The sequence below is a fragment of the Piliocolobus tephrosceles genome, chromosome 12, assembly GCF_002776525.5.
Source record: "Piliocolobus tephrosceles isolate RC106 chromosome 12, ASM277652v3, whole genome shotgun sequence".
NCBI lineage: Eukaryota > Metazoa > Chordata > Mammalia > Primates > Cercopithecidae > Piliocolobus > Piliocolobus tephrosceles.
The window spans coordinates 72,985,534-72,998,334 of NC_045445.1; the positions used below are offsets into that span (position 1 = coordinate 72,985,534).

At 36.9% G+C, this 12,801-nt stretch overlaps 1 non-coding gene across 1 annotated transcript; it reads right to left on the bottom strand.

Moving 5' to 3' along the window:
• Positions 1 to 10,248: 10,248 nt before the first annotated feature.
• On the bottom strand, positions 10,249 to 10,355 carry LOC111536480. Its single transcript, XR_002729749.1, has one exon. It is a non-coding gene; the product is annotated as a U6 spliceosomal RNA (small nuclear RNA).
• Between the last annotated feature and the right edge of the window lie 2,446 nt (positions 10,356 to 12,801).

A 12,801-nucleotide genomic window follows, 5' to 3' on the forward strand; every position in this document is an offset into this window, starting at 1 on the left:
AAGACTTCATGACTAAAATACTAAAAACAATGGCAGTTAAAGCCAAAATTGACAAATGGGATCTAATTAAACTAAAGAGCTTCTGCTCAGTGAAGGAAACTGTCATCAGAGTGAACAGGCAACCTACAGAATGGGAGAGTATTTTTGCAAGCTACCCATCTGACAAAGGTCTAATATCCAGAATCTACAAGGAAGCAAATTTACAAGAAAAAAAGCAAACAACCCCATCAAAAGTGGACAAAGGATATGAACAGACAATTTTCAAAAGGAGACATTTATGCGGCCAACAAACATATGAAAAAAAAAGCTCCTTATCACTGGTCATTAAAGGAATGCAAATCAAAACCACAATGAGATATTATCTCATGCCAGTTAGAATGGCAATTATTAAAAAGTAAGGAAGCAACAAATGCTTGTGAGGCTGTGGAGAAATAGAAACACTTTTACACTGTTGGTGGGAGTATGAATTAGTTCAACAATCATGGAAGACAGTGTGGCGATTCCTCAAGGATCTAGAACCAGAAATGCCATTTGACCCAGCAATCCCATTACTGAGTATATACCCAAAGGATTATAAATCATTCTACTGTAAAGACAGATGCACATGTATGCTTATTGTGTCAGTATTTACAATTACAAACACTTGGAACCAACCCAAATGCCCATCAATAATAGACTGGATAAAGAAAATGTGGCACATATACAACATGGAATACTATGCAGCCATAAAAACAATGAGTCCTTGTCCATTGCAGAGTCATAGATGAAGCTGGAAGCCATCATTCTCAGTAAACTAACACAGGAACAGAAAACCAAACACTGCATATTCTCACTCATAAGTGGGAGTTGAACAATGATAACACATGGACACAAGGAGGGGAACATCACACACCAGTGCCTGTCAGAGGTAGGTACCAAAAGGAGGGAGAGCATTAGGACAAATACTTAATGCATGCAGGACTTAAAATCTAGATAATGGTTTGATAGGTACAGCAAACCACCAGGGCACATGTATACCTATGTAACAAACCTGCATGTCGTGCCCATTTATCCCAAAACTTATATTAAAAAAAAAAAAAAGACACAGGATCACAGGATCATGGTGGACAAGTGGGGAAATTGAAGGCCTAGATTACAGGAGAAGATTTTGATCTTACCTGGAGCTGAGTCAATTTAGAGAGCCGAGTGTAATCCTGGGGTAGAGGAAGCAGTGGGAAAACACCTGTGAGCTCACTGAGTCTCCTAGCAAGCCATTTTTGCCTGGCCTCACAGGGATCCTTTTGTAGGGAAGCCAGAGGCTTTGGGAAAAGGTCATAGAGAAATCTCCAGCTGAACTTTGTCACAATTTGAACTGATTGAGAAGCCTCCTTGCCAGAACTCAAGGGATGGCATGAATCCAGTGTGCAGAATCCACAGGTGGGGGAAGAAGGAAAGGCATATTTGCTTTCACAACTGGGAGGCTGGTAGCATGGGACAAGTTCTCAGCCCTGCTTGCCCAATGTCTAGAAAGAGACTTGGTGCTGTTGTGGAAGGCATGATGTGAGTAAGGCTGGTCCTTTCAGATTGCATGAGAGCTGGGTGAAGCCTGTGACTGTTGGCTTTCCCCCACTTTCCTGACAACTTGCATAATACAGCAGAGGAAGACAATCCTCCTTAGGAACATAACTTTATTGGCCTGGGTACCACACCCCCATCCCCCATAGAAACTGCAGTAAGTCCTGTCAAAGGAAAGTCAGATCTCAGAAACGCCTAGCTCTGCTCCCACTCAATGGTCCTTCCCTGCTCACCGTGGTAACTAAAGACAAAGGATATATACTCTTGGGAGTTCTAGGGCCCCACTCACCACCTGTTTCTCACCATACTACCACAGCTGATGCTTTCTGGAAAGCACCACCTTCTGGGAGGAGGCCAGCTGGCACAAAAATAGTGCATTAAACCACCAAAGCTAAGAACCCTCACAGAGTCCACTTCACCCCCCCAGCCACCTCTACCAGAACAAGTGCTGTTACAAATGACTGAGAGACCCATAGACAGTTCACATCACCGGACTTTGTGCAGATAAACCCTAATACCTTCTCGAAACCTTGTAGACTTGCTGGGTGGCTAGATCCACAAGAGTGATAACAATCGTGACAGCTCAACTTCCAGGAAGCCACATCAATAGGAAAAAGGGGAGAGTACTACATCAAGGGAATACCCCATGGGACAAAAGAATCTGAACAAAAGCCTTCAGCCCTAGACTTTCCCTCTGACAGAGCCTACCCAAATGAGAAGAAACCAGAACACCAATTCTGGTTACATGACAAAACAAGTTTCTTTAACACCCCAAAAAACCACACTAGTTTACCAGCAATGGGTCCAAACCAAGAAGAAATCCCTGATTTACCTGAAAAAGAATTCAGAAGATTCAATATTAAGCTCATCAGGGAGCCCCCAGAGAAAGGTAAAGCTAAATGTAAGGAAATTCAAAAAATTATAAAAGAAGTGAAGGGAGAAATATTCAAGGAAATAGATAACATAAAGAAAAAACAATCAAAACTTCAGGAAACATTGGACACACTTTTAAAAATGCAAAATGCTGTGTAAAGTCTCAGCAATAGAACTGAACAAGTAGAAGAAAGAAATTCAGAGCTCGAAGATAAGATCTTTGAATTAACCCAATCAAACACACACAAAGAAATGAAAATAAAAAATGTATAAACAAAGCCTCCAAAAAATCTGGAATTATGTTAAATAACCAAACCTAAGAATAATTGGTGTTCCCAAAAACTAAGAGAAATCAAACAGTTTCAAAAATTTATTTGGGGGAATTATAGAGGAAAATTTCCCCAGCCTTACTAGAGACGTAGACACCCAAATACAACAAGCACAAAAACATCTGGGAATTCATTGCGAAAAGATCATCGCCTAGGCACATTGTCATCAGATTATCTAAAGTTAAGACAAAGGAAATAATCTTTGTTTATTATTCTTATGATGAGAGAATTTGCCACTACCAGGTCACGACTACAAGAACTGCTAAAAAGAGCTCTAAATCTTGAAACAAATCCTGGAAACACATCAAAACAGAACCTCTAAAGCATAAATCACACAAAACCTATAAAACAAAAATAAAATTTAAAAAGCAAAAGCAAAAAAACAAGCTATACAGGCAACAAATACCATGATGAATGGAATAGCACCTCACATCTCAATATTAACATTGAATGTAAATAGCCTAAATGCTCTACTTAAAAGATACAGAACTTCAGAATGGATAAGAATTCACCAACCAATTATCTGCTGCCTTCAAGAGACTCACCTAACACATAAGGACTCAAACAAACTTAAGGTAAAGGGGTGGAAAAAGACGTTAGATGCAAATGGACACCAAGAGCAAGCAGGAGTAGCTATTCTTTTATCAGACAAAAAAATCTTTAAAGCAACAGCAGTTAAAAAAGACAAAGTAGGACATTATATAATGATTAAAGGCCTTGTCCAACAGGAAAATATCACAATCTTAAAGATATATGCACCTAACACTGGAGCTTCCAAATTTATAAAACAAGTACAATTATACCTAAGAAATGAAATAGACAGAAACACAGTAATAGTGGGAGACTTACTCCACTGATAGCACTAGACAGGTCATCAAGACAGAAGGCCAACAAAGAAACAATGGATTTTAAACAATACCCTGGAACAAAGGAACTTAACAGATATATACAGAACATTCTATCCAACAAATGCAGAATATACATTCTCTTCAACAGTGCATGGAACCTTCTCCAAGATAGACCATATGATAGGCCATAAAAAGCCTCAATAAATTTAAGAAACTGAAATTATATCAAGCACTCTCTCAAACCATGGTGGAATAAAACTGGAAATCAACAACAAAAGATACCTCCAAAACCGTGTAAATACATGGAAATTAAATAACCTGCTTTTGAATAATTGGATCAAAATGAAATCTAGATGAAAATTTAAAAATTGTTTGAACTGAACAAAAATAGTGACACAACCTATCAAAACTTTTGGGACACAGCAAATGTGGTGCTAAGAGGAGAGTTCATAGCCCTATACACCTACATCAAAAAGTCTGAAAGTACACAAACAGATAATCTAAGGTCACACCTCAAGGAACTAGAAAAACAAAAACAAAATAAACCCAAACCCAGCAGAAGAAAGGAAATAGCCAAAATCACAGCAGAACTAAATAAAATTGAAACAAACAAACAAAAAAGATACAAAAGATGAATGAAACAAAAAGATAAATGAAACAAAAGATAAATGAAAGAAAAGATAAATGAAACAAAAAATATTGATAGACCATTAGCAAGATTAACCAAGAAAAGAAGAGAGAAAATCCAAGTAGGCTCAATTAGAAATGAAATGGGAGATATTACAACTGACACCACAGAAACACAAAAGATTATTCAAGGCTACTGTGAACACCTTTATGCACATAAACTAGAAAACCTAGAAGAGATGGATAAATTCCTGGGAAAATACAACCACAACCCTCCTAGCTTAAATATAGAAGATTTACATACCCTGAAAAGAACAATAACAAGCAGCAAGATTCGAATGGTAATTTTAAAATTACCAACAAAATAAAGTCCAGGACCAGATGTCTTTGCTATTAGGAATAGTGCTGCAATAAACATTTGCATGCATTTGTTGTTGTAGTAGAATGATTTATATTTATCTGGGAATATACACAGTAATAGGATTGCTGAATCAAATGGTAGTTCTGCTTTTAGCACTTTGGAGAATCACCAAACTGCTCTCCACAATGGATGAACTAATTAACACTTCCACCAACAGTGTATGAGTGTTGCCTTTCAATGGATGAACTAATTAACACTTCCACCAACAGTGTATGAGTGTTGCCTTTTCTCCACAACCTCACCAGCATCTGTTATTTTTTGTCTTTTTAATAATCACTGTTCTGACTAGCATGAGATGCTATCTCATTGTGGTTTTGATTTACATTTCTCTAATGATCAATGATGCTGAGCTTTTTTTTCATATGATTGTTAGCCACATGTTTGTCTTCTGTTAAAAAGTGTCTGTGCATGTCCTTCACTTACTTTTTAAAGGGGTTGTTTGTTTTTTCTTGTAAGTTTAAGTTTCTTATAGATGCTAGATGTTAGAACTTTATCAGTTACACAGTTTGCAAATATTTTCACCTGTTCTGTAAGTTGTCTGTTTACTCTGTTGATAGTTTATTTTGCTGTGCAGAAGCTCTTTAGTTTAATTAGATCTCAATGGTCAATTTTTGCTTTTTTCATAATTTTTTTTTTTTTTGTCTTTGTCATGAAATCTTTACCTGATCCTATGTCCAGCATGGTATAACCTAGATTGCCTTCCAGGGTTTTTAAAGTTTGGGGTTTTACATTTAATTATTTAATCCATGATAGGTTGATATTTGTGTATGGTGTAAGAAAAAGGTTCAACTTAAATCTTTTGCATATGGCTAGCCTGTTATCCCACCACCATTTATTGAATAGGCAGTCCTTTCTTCATTGCTTGTTTTTGTCAGCTTTGTCGAAGACCAGATACTTGTATGTGTGCAGTCTTATTTCTGGGCTTTCTATTCTGTTCCATTGGTCTGTATGCCTGTTTTTGTACTAGTACCATGCTGTTTTGTTTACCATAGCCTTGTAGTATAGTTTGAGATATCACCATACCTCTGGCTTTGTTCTTTTTGCTTAAGATTGCCTTGGCTCACAGGTATACCTATGTAACAAATATGAGCATCCTGCACAGGTATCCCAAAACTTAAAATAAAAGTTGAAAAAAGAAAGGTTGCCTTGCCTATTGGGGTTCTTTTTTGTTCCATATGAATTTTAAAATAGTTGTTACTAGTTCTGTTAAGAATATTGTTGGTAGTTTGATAAGAATAGCATGGAATCTATAAATTCTTTTGGGCAGTATAGCCATTTTAATGATATTGATTCTCCCTATTTATGAGCATGGGATGTTTTTCCATTTGTTTGTGTCTTCTCTGATTTCTGTGGGCAGTATTTGTAATTCCCATTGTAGAGATTTTTTTATCTCCCTCATTAGCTGTATTCATAGGTATTTTATTCTTTTTGTGGCGATTGTGAATAGAATTGCCTTTCCTATGTGGCTCTCAGTTTGGCTGTTGTTGGTGTATAGGAATGCTAGTGATTTTTGTACATAGATTTTTGTATCCTGCAAATTTGATAAAGTTGTTTATCAGCTGGAGGAGCTTTGGGCCAAAACTCTGGGGTTTTCTAGATATAGAATCAAGAATACAGGATTGGCTTATTCTTTTTTTTTTTTTTTTTTTTTTGATTTTTGGTTTTTGGGGTTTTTTTGACAGAGTCTTGCTCTGTCTCCCAGGCTGGAGTGCAGTGGCACGATCTCAGTTCACTGCAACCTCCACCTCCTGAGCTCAAGCGATTCTCCAGCCTCAGCCTCTCCAGTAACTGAGATTACAGGCGCACACCACCACACACCCAGCTAATTTTTGTATTTCTTAGTAGAGACAGGGTTTCACTATGTTGGCCAGGCTGGTCTTGAACTGCTGACCTCATGATTCACCCACCTCAGCCTCCCAAAGTGCAGGGATTACAGGTGTGAGCCACTGTGCCTGGCCAATAGACCTGTATTACTACTATTACTATTATTCTTATACCCATTTCACAAATGCGGAAATGGAGCCTCAAAGAAGTTATGTATGTTGCCAAAAATTGACTAATAACTGACCCTGAATTTGGACCTAAATCTATCAACTGCAAGCCCACAAATGCTCTGTGGAGTGCTCCACTCTGAGTTAAAAGGACACTTTCTTAGACCATATGGGAGCAGTAGTCCTCAGTTCTTTCATGTTCTTTCATCCAATTCTATCAATGGGACAGTTGTTCTACCATAGCCAAATCGCTAACAGAGCGTTGATTCTTCATTTTAGCTATTGGGAGTGCTCTAACTGCTCATTGAATTTTTCAATGTACTTCCAGACCATGGGTGAGTTTTGGGGAGAATAACGAAATGTGAAGCAGCTACAGAGAAGTGATGTCACCTAATGGAATACGTCCTATGTTAGTTCTCCCAACTTGGATTATAGGCCCCCATCACACCTCCCAATTGTTAACTAAATAGCAGAGATTCTTGGCAAGTCACTTAACCTCTCTGTGCTTCTAATAATAACTACAATAAAACCAGTACCACCTGAAAAAAAAAAATGCTTAATGTAATTTAACCATTACTGAAATTCAAATAGGGAGACAACATTTCACAGCCACTAGGATTGCTAGCGTGAAAGTTAATTATTCAAATTGGGTCATTCTTGTCATACCCAAATAAATCAATCAAGGGGCCACAGGGAAAAAGCCCTGGGAGTTCATAGCACCTGATCCAAAAATTAAATCTTCTATAAGCCCAGCTGCTGAATGGCCTGCTGTAACCCCAAGACCAACTTTACCTAGCAACTGTCGAAACAACCTGCTGGGAACCTAACACGGGTTTTACTTACTATCATCACTCACTAATCAGAGCTAGCAAGAAGCTTGCTATCTCCCAAAAGCTTCTCTAGTGCGAAAGAACTTTCTTTCAAAACAATAAAGAATATGTCTTTTTCTAATAAGATTTCCAACATTCTCTTTGGGACATACTGAGGACAACTTGGTCTGTGTGTATGCCCTAAATTGCTTTCCAAATAAAACATTTTAAATGTAAAAAAAAAAAAAAAAAAAAAAAAAGGTTGCATCAACGTTCATCAAATATATTGGCCTGAAGTTTTTTTGTTTTTGTTGTGCCTCTGCCAGGTTTTGGTATTAAGATGATGCTGGCTCCATAGAACAAGTTGAAAAGGAGTTACTCCTTCTTAACGTTTTGAAATAGTTTCTGTATGAATTGTACCAGCTTTTCTTTGTACACCTGGTAGAATCTGGCTGTGAATCCATCAGGCCCCAAGTTTTTTTCTTAGTAGGCTATTTATTACTGATTTAATTTTGGAGTTTGTTATTGGTCTTTTCAGGAAATTTATTTCTACCTAGCTCAGTCCTTGGACAGTGTATGTGTCTAGTCTAGGAATTTATTCATCTCTTCTGGGTTTTCTAGTTTATGAGAGTAGAGGTGTTCATAGTAGTTTATAATGGTTGTCTTTTTTTTTTTTTCTTTTTGAAGGGATGAATGGTATCATTTTATTAAACATTTCTAATTCTGTTTATTTGAATCTTCTCTCTTTTCTTTTTTATTAGTCTATCTAGTGGACAATTTATTAAATTTTTCAAAAAACCAACTCCTGGATTTATTGATCTTTTGAACTCTTTTTCATGTCTTGATTTTCTTCAGTTCAGCTCTGAGTTTGATTTGTTTGTATCTACTGGTAGCTTTGCAGTTGATTTATTCCTGCTTCTCTAATTATTTTAGTTGTGAAGTTAGGTTGTTAATTTGAAATCTTTCTAACTTTTGATGTGGGCATTTAATACTATAAATTTTCCTCTTAACTCTGCCTTACCTGTGTCTCACACATTCTGATATTTGGAATCTTTGTTTTCATGATTTTAAAAGAACTTCTTGATTTCTACGTTAATTTCATTATTTACCCAAAAGTCATTCAGGAGTATGTTGTTTAATTTCCATGTAATTGCATAGTTTTGAGCAATTTTCATAGTCATGACTTCTATTGTTAATAGTGTGGTTGGCAGGATTTTAGTTATTTTATGTCTGTTGAGGATTGTTTTCTGTCTAATTATGTGTCAATATTAGAATACGTGCCACATGGCAATGGAAAGAATGTATATTTTGTTGATTTGGGATGGAGAGTTCTGTAAAGGCCAATTAGATCCATTTGGTTTAATGTTAAGCTCAGGTCCTGAATATCTTTGTTAATTTTCTGCCTCTATAATCTGTCTAATATTGTCAGTGGAGTGTTGAAGTATTCCACTATTATTGTGTGGGAGTCCATGTCTCTTTGTCTCTTGGTAGGTCTCTTAAGAACTTGTTCTGTGAATCTGATTGTTGCTGTGTTGAGTTCACATATATTTAGAATAGTTAGGTCTTCTTGCTGAATTGAACCCTTTATCATTATGTAATGCCTTTGTCTTTTCCGTCTTTTTTGATCTTTGTTGGTTTTAAATCTCTTTAGTCTGAAATTAGAACTTTAGCCCCTGCTTTCTTTTGTTTTCCATTTGCTTAGTATATTTCCTTTCATCTCTTTAATTTGGGCCTATGAATGTCATGATGTGTGACATGGGTCTTTTGAGGACAGTATATCATTGAGTCTTTCTTTTGTATCCAGCTTTCCACTCTGTACATTCTAAGTGGGGCATTTAGCCCACATGCATTCAAGTTTAGTATTGGTAGGTGTGAATTTGTTCCGGTCATTGTGTTGTTAGCTGGTTTTTATGTTGGCTTGTTTGTGTGGTTGCTTAACAGTGACACTGGTCCATGTGTTTAAGTGTGTTTTTGTATTAGCTGATAGCAGTCTTTCCTTTCTATATTTAGTGCTCCTTTCAAGATCTCTTGTAAGGTATGTCCAGTGGTAAGATACTGCTTATCTGAAAATGATCTTAGTTCTTCTTCACATAGGAAACTTAGTTTGATTAGATATAAAATTCTTGGTTGAAAATTTTTTCTTTAGGAATGTTGAATATAGGCCCCAATCTCTTCTGGCTTATAGGGTTTCCTCTGAGAGGTCCACTGTTAGCCTGATAGGGTTTCCTTTGTAGGTAACTTGCCCTTTGTCTCTAGATGTCTATACATTTTTTCTTTTATTTCAACTTTGGAAAATCTGATGATTGTGTATCTTGAGGATGAACTTCTTGTTTAGAATCTTGCAGGAGTTCTCTGTAGTTCCTGAATTTTACTGTTGGCTTCTCTGGCAAGATGGGGGAAGTTTTCATGAACAATAGCCTGAAATATGTTACCCACATTTTTCACTTTCATTCTCTTCCTTTAAAACATGCCAATTATTTGCAGATTTGGTCTTTTTACATAATCCAATACTTCTTGGAGGTTTTGTTTATTCCTTTTTATATTTTTTTCTTTATTTTTGTCTTACTGCTTTATTTCAGAGAACTACTCTTCAAGTCCTGAGATTCTTTCCTCAGCTTGGTTTATTCTGCTGTTGATAACTTGTAATTGCATTGTGAAATTCTTGTATTGTGTTACTTAGCTCTGATCCATTAGGTTCTGTTTTATACCGGCTATTCATCCTTCAGCTACTGTGTTACTTTATTGTGATTCTTATTTTCCTTGGATTGGGTTTTGTCATCCTCCTGAATCTCAATGAAAAATATGGGACACTTCATAAATTTGTGTGTTATCCTTTTACAAGTGCCATGTTAATCTTCTTTGTATCATTCCAATTTTAGTATATGTGCTGCCAAATTGAGCATGATAGTGTATTTTCAACAAGATCCTTTTGCTAATATCAATTTATGTAACAAATTAGTAAAATCATATTATTCCCTTTTTAACAAGTATCCTGCTGGGAATGGTGGCTCATAACTGTAATCCTACCACTTTGGGAGACCAAGGCAAGAGATTTGCTTAATCTCAGGAATTCAATATCAGCCTGGGCTCCATCTCTACAGAAAATAAATTTACAAAACATTAGCTGAGTGTGGTGGTGCATGCCTGTAGTTGGAGCTACTGGGGAGCCTGTGGTGGAAGGATCACTTGAGCCCAGTAGACTGAGGCAACAGCGAGCCATGATCATGCCACTGTACTTCAGCCTGGGTGACAGAGCAAGACCTCTCTCAAAAGCAAAACAAAAGAAAACAAATATCCAAGTTCTTCTGTGGTATCAATGTTGCTGATTTCCATTCACATAAACACTATGTTGTTATGTCCTAATGTTTTAACACTATTTTAAAATATTTAAAGTTAGTGCAGTGTTTATATTTACACAGAGTCATGATATTTTTATTTTACTTTACCAATCATAAAATTAATGATAATTTGTGAAGAAGTTATTGCTAATTAAACTTATAAACCAAAAAATTTCCAAGGCAGGTCTCAATCAATTTAGAAGTTTATTTTGCCAAGGTTAAGGACATACTCAGAAAAAATAAACATGGAATTATAGAAACAGTCTGTGGTCTGTGCCTTTATCCAAGGATGCCTGAGGGCTTCAGTATTTAAAGGGAAAAATTGGGCTGGAGGACACAGATGGAGGGTCAGGTAATTCACATGTTGCAAGAGAAAAAGGAGCAAGTGGAAGAATAGTTAATTTTGTATTCAAAATATCAGAGGGCCTCTTCTCCTCCAAAGGAATGCAGCTCCTTGCCAGCAACAGAACAAAGCTGGATGGAGAATGACTTTGACGAGTTGAGAGAAGAAGTCTTCAGACGATCGGTAATAACAAACTTCTCCGAGCTAAAGGAGGATGTCCGAACCCATAGCAAAAAAACTAAAAACCTTGAAAAAAGATTAGATGAATGGTTAACTAGAATAAACAGCATAGAGAAGACCTTAAATGACCTGACAGAGCTGAAAACCATGACACAAGAACTATGTGATGCATGCACAAGCTTCAGTAGCCGATTCAAACAAGTGGAAGAAAGGGTATCAGTGACTGAAGATCAAATGAATGAAATGAAGTGAGAAGAGAAGTTTAGAGAAAAAACACCAAAAAGAAACAAACAAAGCCTCCAAGAAATATGGGACTATGTGAAAAGACCAAATCTACATCTGATTGGTGTACTCAAAAGTGATGGGAAGAATGGAACCAAGCTGGAAAGCACTCTTCAGGATATTATCCAGGAGAACTTCCCCAATCTAGCAAGGCAGGCCAACATTCAAATTCAGGAAATATAGAGAACACCACAAAGATACTCTCGAGAAGAGCAACTCCAAGACACATAATTATCAGTTTCACCAAGGTTGAAATGAAAGAAAAAAATGTTAAGGGCAGCAAGAGAGAAAGGTTGGGTTACCCACAGAGGGAAGCCCACCAGAATAACAGCGGATCTCTCAGCAGAAACTCTACGAGCCAGAAGAGAGTGGAGGCCAATATTCAACATACTTAAAGAATTTTCAACCCAGAATTTCATATCTGGCCAAACTAAGTTTCATCAGTGAAGGAGAAAAAAAATCCTTTACAGACAAGCAAATGCTGAGAGAATTTGTGACCACCAGACCTGCCTTACAAGAGCTCCTGAAGGAAGCACTGAACATGGAAAGGAACAACCAGTACCAGCCACTGCAAAAACATGCCAAACTGTAAAGACCATCAATGCTAGGAAGAAACTGCATCAACTAACAAGCAAAATAACCAGTTAACATCATAATGATATGATCAAATTCACACATAAAGATATTAATCTTAAATGTAAATGGGCTAAGTGCTCCAATTAAAAGACACAGACTGGCAAATTTGATAAAGAGTCAAGACCCATCAGTATGCTGTATTCAGGAGGCCCGTCTCATGTGCAGACACACATAGGCTCAAAATAAAGGGATGGAGTAAGATCTACAAGCTAATGGAAAGCAAAAAAAAAGCAGGGGTTGCAATCCTAGTCTCTGATAAAACAGACTTTCAACCAACAAAGATCAAGAGACAAAGAAGGCCATTACATAATGGTAAAGGGATCATTTCAACAAGAAGAGCTAACTATCCTAAATATATATGCACCCAATACAGGAGCACCCAGATTCATAAAGCAAGTACTTAGAGACCTACAAAAAGACTTAGACTCCCACACAATAATAATGGGAGAGTTTAACACCCTACTTGCAACATTAGACAGTACAATGAGACAGAAAGTGAACAAGGATATCCAGAAATTGAACTCAGCTCTGCACCAAGCAGGCCTAATAGACATCTACAGAACTCTCCAC